The sequence below is a fragment of the Cheilinus undulatus genome, linkage group 8 (genome assembly GCF_018320785.1).
Source record: "Cheilinus undulatus linkage group 8, ASM1832078v1, whole genome shotgun sequence".
Lineage (NCBI taxonomy): Eukaryota > Metazoa > Chordata > Actinopteri > Labriformes > Labridae > Cheilinus > Cheilinus undulatus.
This window is the reverse complement of record NC_054872.1, coordinates 52125671-52138510: the sequence shown is the minus strand read 5'-3', so window position 1 is coordinate 52138510 and position 12840 is coordinate 52125671. Positions and strand designations below refer to the sequence as shown.

Here is a 12840-nt window from a genome sequence, read left to right as displayed (position 1 = left end):
AAAGATTATTGGGATGTTTGGAGATGTTACATCTGCCTTTTCTGCACAGTCGTCTGTTTCCTGTGATTAGAAAGGAAATAAAATTGATGTTGTGGTGTGCTACTCTGTCCTACTTTTCCTTGGTCTAGTTTTTTTTCTCTGTGGCCATCATCCTATTAGAGAACAGGATTACATAATCCACCTCATGACCATTTTAAATCGAGTGTTCATGTCCTAGCAGCTTTTCAATCAGCGCTGGGCTGCACCAGCTCCGTGACAGAGATGTTCCCAGGAGACTCTTCTCTACGTCGGTGTGGGGCCTGGCAATACGTCCAGTTCTTAAGATGGATCAGCTTTAGGGTGAGACAGGACTGTTTATGTCGATGATAGATACATCAGCTTTAGGGTGAGACAGGACTGTTTATGTCGATGATAGATACATCAGCTTTAGGGTGAGACAGGACTGTTTATGTCGGTGATAGATACATCAGCTTTAGGGTGAGACAAGACTGTTTATGTCGATGATAGATACATCAGCTTTAGGGTGAGACAGGACTGTTTATGTCGATGATAGATACATCAGCTTTAGGGTGAGACAGGACTGTTTATGTCGATGATAGATACATCAGCTTTAGGGTGAGACAGGACTGTTTATGTCGATGATAGATACATCAGCTTTAGGGTGAGACAGGACTGTTTATGTCGATGATAGATACATCAGCTTTAGGGTGAGACAGGACTGTTTATGTCGATGATAGATACATCAGCTTTAGGGTGAGACAGGACTGTTTATGTCGGTGATAGATACATCAGCTTTAGGGTGAGACAGGACTGTTTATGTCGATGATAGATACATCAGCTTTAGGGTGAGACAGGACTGTTTATGTTGGTGATAGATACATCAGCTTTAGGGTGAGACAGGACTGTTTATGTTGGTGATAGATACATCAGCTTTAGGGTGAGACAGGACTGTTTATGTTGGTGATAGATACATCAGCTTTAGGGTGAGACAGGACTGTTTATGTTGGTGATAGATGCATCAGCTTTATAATGTGATTTTTAAACACAGGTCAGTAATCTTGTACACCGTGGGGAAAATGTGTGAAGGTTTAAGGTTGCACACGTTCAGTAGAGCCAAGTTTTGTCCTTGTTGTCATGTTGCAAAGATAATTGGACGTGCTTATTCCTAATATGACTTGAGGATTTGAATAACTCGAAAATTGATGCTAATCAAACTTTAAATCTGAGTACTGCCCTTTTTTTCTTCGTGAACGTGTGTTGCCTTTCTTCGCTGTGTAATGACACTGAGTTCCTCTAACCAACCTGGCACGCCGCCCTGCAGCTCTGACGGCTGCTCATTTGATGAGAGGGCAGTGTAACCTCTGGGCTCACCGTTCATGTTCTCCTGGTTCCTCCTGTAGGCTGAGAGTCTCAGATTTCTTAACAACTGGCTGCTGAGTGACTGGTAGTTTGGGAGGGACTGTCCGGTGTCCTGACGGTGAACTTTGTGTTATGTCTCTCAGATTTTATGCCACAGTGACTTCAGTGATGGTTTCTGAAGAGGGAAATGGTTTGTAACAATGGAGAAAAGTCGATTAACTGCTAGTTCTTGGTCCTTCTGTTGTAAAGTCTTCAGAAATGATGAATATCACTGCTTAAGAAGGTTAAAAAGATCCATTTTATTGTTTGGCTCACAGCCTAGAACAGCAAACATTTTCAGTATTCATATCAGAGTTAAGAGGGAGAGAAATCCATGAATTATTCAGCATTCTAGTGTCATTAAAGACTCATCAGTTATCAGTGTTACATTTACCATCATAAATATGTTACTAGGAAACGATCATTGTAATGGTGATTCTGTGATTGATGCTGCTGACTTCATCTGTTGTCTGATGTTGATGGTTTAATGTTGAAGAATGTGGTCTAGGTGCGCCCTGCAGAGCCGGTCTTACCGCTCCGCTTCACTCTAGTTCCCGTTGTCAGGATTAACAAGCTAGGATAGAGGGTGCTGAAGGCCTGGCGGTTAGGTCTCTCCAGATAAACAGGAGTTAGTCCTCTAACGCGATGCCCAGGTTCAAGTCTGACCTGTGGCCCCTTTCCCAGGCTCTGCTCTGGGGAACGCCAAGCAGTCGGTTCTCCTTATCCACTCCAATCCAAAATGCAGACGTCTTAGACTTGAAGTGCAACCGCATTGTTAACTCTGAGGTGACTCCAGTGTACTGCTTTTCTTACAGCCGGAGCATGCAAATCCATACGCAGATCTTACATGGACATTAGGTGGAGAGAAACTAGTGCAGAGAAAGTTGTTTGTTTCACCTGAAACACACACCTGAAACACTCCTGCAGCTCAAAGCGTCCATCTGCTCCACACCCTGAGTGCACAGCACTACAGATCACTGCTGAGCAGACCTGCAGGAAGTCGGCTTTGTGAAAATTAGACACTGGAGGTAAAAAATAGACTCTGGTGGTAAAAGTTGGACTGTGACAGGGAGCCAACGAATGTTACGTCCCTAAAAATACCTGTTAAGCTCTTTTTCTTACTGATGGCTTTGCAGTTGGGCTGGGCAGTTAATCGAAAATTTGATAAAATCACAATATGGCCTGCTGCAATATCCAAATTGCAGAAGATGCAATATTTCTTTCACCTGAAAATTGTGTCAAAATACCAGTTTCAAACTTTTTTTGCAGCAGAGATGTCATACATTATGGATCATGCAATCATCCACAGGCATTTTTTTAGAATAGTCCACAACAATCACACTTTTTTGTACTTTTTTCTTATTAACATGAGAATTACATAATAATTATAACTCCCTTCAATCTATCAATTCCTATCCAATTTGGAATGCAAGTAAAAATCATCACAATCAGGTATTTTTCAAAGTTGTTCAGCTCAGGTTTTATCTAATGTTGTGATGGTTATAATATAGAATGATGTATCGCTTGTGTTTGCTGGTTAAAAAAACATATTATAGAGAACTTAAGAAATAATTACATATCAAAGTGCAACTGCTATACTGGGGAAAAATCACAACTAGATTATTTTCCCAAATCGTTCGGCCCCAATTTGCAGCTCTTAGTTTGCAGTTCCAGAAGATGTATAAGGTAATGCTTGATAAAACCCTGAAATACTTTCATGTTAACTATTAAACAGTTAAGGGGTGTCCGGCCCATTTTTTGAGTTTTGTGTAAAATTATGTCAATTGGCTTTTTTCTTCAGATTTTTTGTGTTGTTCCAATGCACATGAATGCCACAAACATGTTTATGCCAAAAACATTTGTAATGGCAACAATTTCTAGGAGAAATGGTGTATTTTCTGGACCAATTCCAGGGGTGCTAATACTTTTGTCCATGCCTGTATCTCAGAAGGAGTTGTTTTTCCTCCATCAGAGCAGGTTTGTAGTAAGACTGATATTGGCATAGATAATAAGGACTTTTAATGGCACAGTTTTGTTTTTTATCTGTGACAGACTTTGCATTTTAAAGTAGAACTTGATGCAAATTGTGCACATGTATTTTGGCTGCTGCAGGTCAGGAGCTCTCAGTGAATCACAGCGTTGATGTTTAGATCTCTAAATTAAGTTTCTCGAAGCACGCTCATTCTGCAAACTGAAATGTGTGATCACACTGGAAAGTTTAAAGTAAACACAAAAATAGTGATGTTGTTTCCTGGATAATCAGGAAGTGTGACCTGGTTTAAGATCCTGTGACGTGAGTATTTGTAGATGTGGTTGCAGGCCAAGGTTTGGCTGGAAACTTTCATTATTTGTAGATGTTAGTGTACCAAAAGGAAATTGATTAATGGAGGAAATGATCAGATTGTTAGTGGCAGCCTTTCCCTGAATCCTGATTAATCTCTGCTGTGAGAATGAAGGTTTGAATGAATATCACATTATTAACTGATGAATATGGAGTACATGAAGTTAAACTGGTCAAACTTCATCCACCTCTTGCACAAACACTCCACCTCTTCAGAGAGCTTCAAGTCCATAAAAAAGCCATAAAATGATGGCGGGTGTGTTCAGATCCTGGTTTAAAGTTCAGCTCCCTCTCTGGTGCAGCTCTCCTCTCACTCCCTGGTTTATGAGATTGGTGTTGAGTCGAGTGTCTGAGTGCAGCTCTCGAGAAAAATGAGCGTCCCTGCAGGGATCTGGCTCTCGGCCCACTCTGACTCCAGGCCCGTTAATAGAGTTTGACCCGGATCGAACCGGAGCTGCTGGGAAGCTCCGATAAAGGTTGCAGGTTGATGTAATGAGGACGAGACGAAGGCGGCCTCGCTGATGTCTGTCCACTGACATGATTTGCTTTTTTGTTTGTTTCTGTTTTGCATGTTGGAGAACGAGCAGTCAAATGAAGCTGAATACAAAGAGACAGGCAGGAAAAGAACCATCAGCCAGCCCTAAAAACCTGCTGAGTGTGTTTATCACCACCACTACATTTAAGTCATCAGCTCCACTTAGTTAGAAATCAATCTAATGAAATGATATGTATGAAAATCTGAGATGGTGTCAGGAATAGTCAATCATTCCACCTCTCAGTTGGTGCTTCCTGGGTGGAGAGGAGATGTTTGCACACTGCACGTAGCAGAAAATCTCAGCAGACTGGAGGTCTGGTTAAACATGAATGAAGAACACTGGAAAAAGTCTAAAGCTGAATAAATATGACACATGCCCAGCTCCAGGAGAAATATGCCGTGCAGTTAGAGCTGTTTAGTTTGAATGAACATTTAAAGAAGCTTCTAGAAAGTAACAGCATGCATTCAGATACCAAGTGGTAATCCTTACTGTGTTGTGTGGATGCCCTTCAGTGTGTAGATTCATTTTTGCCAATATTGACACTGATATTTAAACATGCTTTTCAGTAGAGCTGCAGCAATAGATTCTTTTTGTAGTCGAGTACTCTATCGATTCTTTTGATGATTAATCGAGTACTCTAATAAGAAATACTACTTTTTTTTTTTTAATCAGTCACTTTTGCTTTTTCAAGAGAAGTAGTGCTAGACAAATGAGAAAGGAAGCTGGGCCCCTTAAATGAACTACCTCTATATGAAAGATTGGTATTAACAGGTTCTCTAAAGAAAATGTATTTTAAAAAGTGCAATGAAGTTCTGATGACAGTTCACATTTATTAAAGTTACAAGGAAAGAAAATTAAATAATGACATTGGATTATGCCGTATTTGGGGTTTTAGGGATCCTTCACCAGGAAGTGTTTGGTGCCAACACTTTATTTCTTTCATTGTAGTTTATTTCTATTCTCCAAGCTGTCATTAAAGTAAAGGGACACTTAATCATTTTTAAATCCTCTATTTTATGCATGAATGTAATATTTCACATTCTAGCAAGAATACAGTTCCATCATTCACACAGCGGTCTGATGATGTCTGAAAGGTGAACCTTTAGATTACAGGAATATGGTCTATTTTACAAAAGGGTGTTCACTTTTAATTTTTGCACATTTTTGTTTGTGAGTTCATCCACCATAAAATAAAAATCTGACCTTTTAAGACCATCCACTGAAATGGAGAACACATTTTAAGGGATAAAGCTGCTTCTGTTGTTAAATCCTGACTGTATGATGATGAACTTTGACCTGCTTAGTCCCTCTTACTGTCTGTGGCAATAAGGTGTTTCTATTTAATTGGTGTCAATTCATTATCAATATAAGTCTTATCAAATCATTCGGGATGCTAAAGATTTTGAAAAATAGGCTGGAATCAAGACGTCAGTGCGCTGAATTTTAGATATTTCATAATTCAACGTATAACGTGCGCACGCGGAAAAGAGAGAGTGGGAAGCACCAAAACAGGACTTGAATTGCGGAGCCTGATGGTGTTCTGTAAAACTGTTGGGTCAATCAGAGAAGTTTATGAAATTCTCTGAGGTCTGCAGACACAAACTGAGCGCTGCGAGTCGTGCAGGCTGCGTGTAAACTCAGAGATCTGCGTAGGTTTACAGGTGCAGGCGTAGTGCCGTATCTGCCATGAAGCCGCGGCCAGTGGATTCGTAAAAATGCAGGAAATATCACTGCATCAACTTCTCTTCCCTCGTGATTTTCACACCTCATATCATGCATGTTACGTTGTAGTAACAGCAAAAACAAGAGCATTGTGCCACACAAATAGCCATCCGTGCAAAACACAGCACGCCGCGCAACACACGGCGCGATGTCCAGGCTACAGCATGGCCGTGTATGGATACATGACTGATTTAAGCGAAACCTCAAGGCAGATAATTTGCCTCAAGGAATTTTTTGAATCGAATTACCCGGATAATTCAAGGAATCGTTTCAGCCCTACTTTTCTGACAAGAAATGTCAGTCCTTTGGACACACTTTAAGGTTTGAGGATGACCAAGAAAACAAACTTTAGTCCTTAAAAACATTTTGAGGATAAATAAAGAAAAGGACCCAACTGACAAGTCTTTTTGTTCAGCCTAAAACTCCACTAATTTAGTAGTATATATGGACAACATTTACAGTCAATATGCTGAAATACAAAGGCAATATATCAGATGTAAACATCAACAGAAGTTTTGATATTTGCTGATATCGATACTTGCCTTTTTAATGAGGAGAAGAGCTATCTCTGGTGTGATATTCCAAATCAGAAAATGACATAAAGACTCAGTAAGAGAGAAATGTATATTTTTTTAATTTAAATTTAAGAAATGTGTATAAAAGGCACTTCATTTTTCAGGTTTTTATGGGTATTTTTTAATAAAAAAATTGCAATTTATTTCCAAGAGAAAAACTATTGCAGTGTCTGCTTTTTCCAGTATCATACGGCCTTAGCAGCAGGACGTGTTGACCCGGCAGAATACTAATTTTAACACGCTGCAAAGCCTCTCAAAACAAAACAAAACACATAAACCTCCAACTCTTCCCAGTTCCAACTGCAGAGCTGTTAGTTTGAAAGCATTCTCACACTTCTTTCTGTGTTTGAACAGCTGAAAAGAGAAGTCAGCACTTCACGTTTACTGGCTGCTGACCTGATCCCCTCAGTAAGAGCCCTGAAACACTGTTCATGCACAGAAGCAGCCACTGATCATGGAGTTAAACTACAGAGACTACTTCATCAGAGGCTGCTAGCAAAAGATTCAAACAAGTCTGATCCACGTTTCTGTGTCCCCACCTCATTAGATCCCAGTACAAGAACGGCTGTTTTGTTGAGGACATTGAAGCAAGCGAAGCAAGAGCGTTTGATCACGTGAGATTCTGTGACATCCCGCGTGTGGGGATCTTCCACTGTGAGGTTGTCGGCAGGTCAGTGGTCCCCCACATTTTTAAAATCAATAATTTGATGTGATATATGGTCGGCCCTAAAAGGATACAAACTTTTATATTGAAAAATATTCAATGTCCTGATAACCTTGGTTGTCTTTAGCTCCTGTCTGTTTTTGCTCCTTTCATTTTAAACCTGCAGTTCCCCTCCCATCCTGAAGGGGTCAGAGCATCAGTCTGACAGTTCAGGTGGAGGTGTAAGCTCACGTCCGTCTCAATCAGGAACAATCCTCTCAGCCTCTCACCTCCACTCTCCCGCTCTCCCGCTCGTATCGCTTCAGGAGGAAAACTTTGAGGACTCTGATTTATTCAGAGAAACCGCAGCGGAGATGCTGGTCTTGTTTATATTGGATTAAGAAAGGATTAAGAGATTATAGACGTCTGCCTGGAGTCCATAGTAGATACTGAAGTTCTGCCTGCTGTATGTAGGCTAATGCTAACAGGTAGCTGCCTGAGCTAATGCTGACCGAGTCAATGACCGGCTTATTGTCTGTGTGGAGCTTAACGGAGCTGAGTGGAGGAGGAAGATGACAGGTCAAACAGGAGGGAAGGGTTCTTGCTCCTAATCTTCACACAATCAAAGGTAATTTAACCCAGATATGTTTAGAGCTTAGTTTGGGTTCATTATTGGACAACTGTTTTAACCATCATTCAGCAAGGATGGGTTTGGGAGAGAGAAAGCTTGTAAGATTTCCCTGTCAGACTTCCTGGTTTAAATGCTAGTTTATTAGCACGTTTATCTGTGGCTGATAAATTACCGTCACCCTCAGACCTCCATCTGGAGGCCTGTACGTTTCAGGCTGTGGGACGTTTGGCTGGAGTTTCTCTTCTGGAAAAACATTGAAAGTAGATGAGAAATACCTGAAATTTATTCTAGGCTGTATCCACAGGAGAGGAGCGCATGTTTATTCTGACAGTGAACAGCAGGGAGAGTTTTAGGGCGAGGGTTATTTCTGCATGGAGGGTAGCGACGGAAAGATAAAAGTTGCTTTTTTGAACTTTTCCCACCTCGATCAATTCCTCCAGTCCAGGGATGAAGCTGCTGATCTTAATATTGGAAGCCTACAAATCTAAAAGCCTCATTTTATTATACATTTCTCCATTTTTGAATAATAATGAGAGGTGATTGGGCCAAGGAGCCACAGCTCAACACTAACCCTTCCTGCAGGAAATGCAGCCCTGACCCTCCATGTGAAAAACTGCTGGATGATTTCAGCATAAATCTGATTTCAATTTTGGATTTTCATGTAATTTGACCATTTAACCCTCCAAAATCCTATGGAAAGCCTTACATGAAGAGTGGAGGCTGTTAAGCTGCAAAAGTGGACCAACTCTATATTGAAATATTTTGATACAATGTTGTTACAGTCCCTGCTGGTGTAATGGTCAGATGGCCGAATACTTCTGTCCATATAGTGTAGTTTCAGCAAGACTCCATACATACAAACAGAATGCTACAAATATAGCATTTTTCTAATTTGTCAGAGTTTTCGTGGTTTTATATTTACTTGAATGTTATTTTTACAGCTGAGAGGAAAACCAAAATCCCCACAGAGACTGTTAAAAGTTTGTTAAAGTGGAGTTTGTGGTTTGATCCGACCTGAGCTCCTTACACTCTGTTGCTGATTTGTAATTTATTTTATAACATGGAGAGGGGCAGCAAGTGTTGAACCACACATGCATTTTTTAAAGGTTTATTTTTGGGCATTTTGGGGCCTTTATTTGATAGAGGATAGTGGATAGAGTCAGAAACAGTGGCGAGAGTGGGGTAGAGACAATCAGCAAAGGGCCTCAGGACGGATTCGAACCTGGGCCGTCTGCGTACATGATCCACACCTTTAACCACTCGACCATCTGTGCGCCCAAGTTTAGTCAATTTTTACTCAATTTTGCCACTTCTAAACTAAATGTTGCCATTTTCAAAACTACATTTTGCCACTTCTAACTAAATTTTGCCATTTTTTAAACTAAATTTTGCCATTTTCTAAACTAAATTTTGCCACTTCAAACCAAATTTTGCCACTTCTAACTAAATTTTGCCATTTTCTAAACCAAATTTTGCCACTTCTAACTAAATTTTTCCACTTCTAACTAAATTTTGCAATTTTCTAAACTAAATTTTGCCATTTTCTAAACTAAATTTTGCCACTTCTAACTAAATTTTGCCATTTTCTAAACTAAATTTTGCCACTTCTAAACTAAATTTTGCCACTTCTAACTAAATTTTGCCATTTCTAACTAAATTTTGCCATTTTCTAAACCAAATTTTGCCACTTCTAAACTAAATTTTGACATTTTCTTAACTAAATTTTGCCACTTCTAAACTAAATTTTGCCATTTTCTTAGCTAAATTTTGCCACTTCTAACTAAATTTTGACATTTTCTAAACTAAGTTTTGCCACTTCTAAACTAAATTTTGCCACTTCTAACTAAATTTTGCCATTTCTAACTAAATTTTGCCATTTTCTAAACCAAATTTTGCCACTTCTAACTAAATTTTGACATTTTCTGAACCAAATTTTGCCACTTCTAACTAAATTTTGACATTTTCTAAACTAAATTTTGCCACTTCTAAACTAAATTTTGCCACTTCTAACTAACATGTGGTAAATGGCCTTGGGCTGGATTCGAACCTGGGCCATCTGCGTACATGGGGCGTGCCTTAAAACCGCTAGGCTACCTGCGCCCCCACACACATGCATTTTTAAATAATAGTGATTTACTGGAAAGTGGGCAAATAATGAATGATCAATGATTCTGCATTTGTTGTATTTTCTATAAATCTTGAATCATCCTCTGAGTAGAGATTAGTGCTGAACAATTTAGGGAATAATCTACTTGCAATTTTTTCCCCAGATATTGTGACTTAATATGCAATTATTTTTTGGTTCCTCATCATATGTATTAGTAAGCAAATCACACCCTTCAAACCTCTTGGACGTCTCCACGGTGAGCTTGGAGGCGGGGCGGAAACAGAGGCCATTTTGGTGTGGCTAAGCACGACCAGGGTGGTGAAGGAAAAGCAAATCAGAACAGCCTGGTTTGGATCAGCGCAGCCAAAAGTCAGTAGAAAAGCCCCAGCAGTAGGGCTGGGCAGTTAAATGCAAATTAAACTGCAGTTTACAAATCGCAGATATTGTAATATTTCCTTAACCTATTAAAAGGCCTTTTTTTTTTTTAAAGTTTACAAAGATCTTACATTTTTTATTTATGTATGATTTTCTTAATCAGAATGAGAATACCATAAAAGTATCCCTTTCAGTATCGCAAGATATTAAATTGGCATTATAAGCAGTTAGATATTTTTTCAAATATGTCATCCCTAGTGTAATTTATCTAATATTGTGCTGGTTATTATATAGAATGATGGATTTCTTGTATTTATTGAACAATAGGGAACCTAAAAACAATCGCATATTAAATCACGATTGCAATGTTGGGGAAAAACCTTGCAATTTGATTATTTTCTGAAATTGTTCAGCCCTACCCAACAGTCAGCAGAGAGAAACAGACACAGGGCGGTTTCTTTCCTCCCTGTGTGGCTCATTTTGAGTTGTTCTGGTCAGATATGGCTCTCTTACACTCCAGACATTAAGGTGATTGTCAAGACGAATGGTCTTATTGATTACGAGTTACATCTATGCCATGTGCCCTTGCTTTGTAGGCATGCAAGAGCAATTGACTGTGCAGAGGCATGGTACAGAGGGCTCACACACCACGCTTTCAGGACAAAGCGTGCTTGGCCGTATTGGTATGCGTGGACTTCAACACTTAATAGATGGCAGTTCAGTTGAATTCAGAAACTTTACTATACGTGTTTGTGCTTCAGTGATTAGATTTAAAAGATGTGACGTGGAATCTACATCACTTCAGGACCCACCCAGACATGATGGCATTATCGATGAGCTCAAACATTGTTGCTAGTCAGGTTTTAGAAAATGTAGGACCAGATTGTTCTACTTAGTTTTAATCTTTATGCCTACCTCTCCTCACTTTTCAAAAACACTGGCGTTAAGAGGAGCGGGGAGTCGATAGTCTGGTAGTGGTTTTATGACTTCATTCAAATGTTCAGAGCTCACAGCGGGCCTGCTGCAGTGTGTGGGGCCCTAGATCAGCGGTTCTCAACCTTTTCAGCCCATGACCCCCAAAATAAAGGTGCTAGAGACCAGGGACCCCCTTTTCTACAAAACAGAATTAAAATTGGTTAATGTAAAAAAACAAAAGTGGTGGAAAAGGTGGTAAAATGGGGTTTTAGAAGTAGCAGAAATGGGTTAGAAATGGCAAACATTTGATAAAGTGGCAAAAACAGGCAAAAAAAAGTGATAAGGGGGGTTAATAAGTAGCAGTAATAGGTTTGAAGTGACAAAAATGGGTGGAAATTTGGTGAAGTGTAGGGCTCCAGACTGCCCCTTAATTGTCACATTTTGCCCCTAAAATTTGAGACAGTGCGAGTAAATTTTTCATCTACTTGTGCATGTGCGACCGGTAAATTTGCCGATTTTTAAAATTTTTATTAATTTTTTTTTGTTGCTGACAAACTTCAGCCCAGTTGTTGGTGATAATGCACAAATGAGCTGGTTTGCCAACTGTCATTAACTCCAAAAGAAGAAGAAAGGAGACAAACACCAAAGAAGAAGAAGGCAGGCCAATGTATGTGTGTGTGGGGGGGCGGCGAGTCCTGGGGTTATCACGCAAATCTACAGCTTTCACATAACTCTTGTAAACAATGAACAATGGCGAAGAGGACTATCGGTGCTTACTTTCTCCCCACTAAAATTAGAGTGCCAGAAGAGACAAATCCTGATAGTGAGTCCGACTCGTTTTGTGAGGAAACGGTCATGGCGAAAAAAGGCAGGAAATTCTGTTTTCGGGATGAGTGGCTGCGCAAGTTAACCTGGCTGAGGTATTTCAGGGAGACGAATTAAATGAACTGCAAATTCTGCTGTCAGTACCCACAACATGCGTAGTCTAAATGATGTTAAATTTGAGTATCAGTTAGCTTAATAATTCATCCCGTAGATACTGTAGTTCCCTTTGGTTGCTTAACGAGCCAACATGTGTCTGTATTACTGTAGCGCTCTGATACGAGGCAGACGGACAGACAGCGAGGATGGAGAGAGACGAGGAGAGAACCGTTACAGTCAGGACTAGAACAATGCAGCATTTAACTGCGTGCACTGTAACAGACTGAGAGAGTAAATACAAGTTTAGGTAACAGGTTTACTTTTAACCATTTAACTTTAATGTGACCTTCTTATTAAGTTACTATCACTGTGTTTGAGAGAACAGAAGGAATTCTTCATTTACATTATAAACATCAGTTAGGATGTGATTTTACTCATGAATGTGTCTTCTAATGTTGGAAATTTCTGTTACACTGGTTATAATTATTTTATATCAGGGTTATTCAAACAACGGCTCCTTGGCCAACTGTGGCCCTTTTTCAATAAAATTAAGGTTATTTCTATTTAATTAGTGAACATTTGATTCATTTACATAAACAAGACACTCTTTTTATGGTAAAATTAGTGGAAACGTTAAAAAACGGAAATCCCAAAAAATAAAATGGAATTTGGAAAA

General features: G+C 39.6%; 1 protein-coding gene across 2 annotated transcripts in view; it reads left to right on the top strand.

Annotated features, from left to right (window-relative positions):
• atp2c1 (ATPase secretory pathway Ca2+ transporting 1) overlaps positions 1-12840 on the top strand; it is an 80617-nt gene that overhangs the window by 13235 nt on the left and 54542 nt on the right. Inside the window, exon 2 of one of the 2 annotated variants that reach the window (XM_041793623.1) lies at positions 7120-7242. The exons of the other annotated variant lie outside the window; for it this stretch is intronic. The gene's annotated coding sequence lies outside the window, so the exon portion shown is untranslated. The remainder of the gene's footprint in view (positions 1-7119; positions 7243-12840) is intronic. 2 annotated transcript variants of the gene reach the window in all.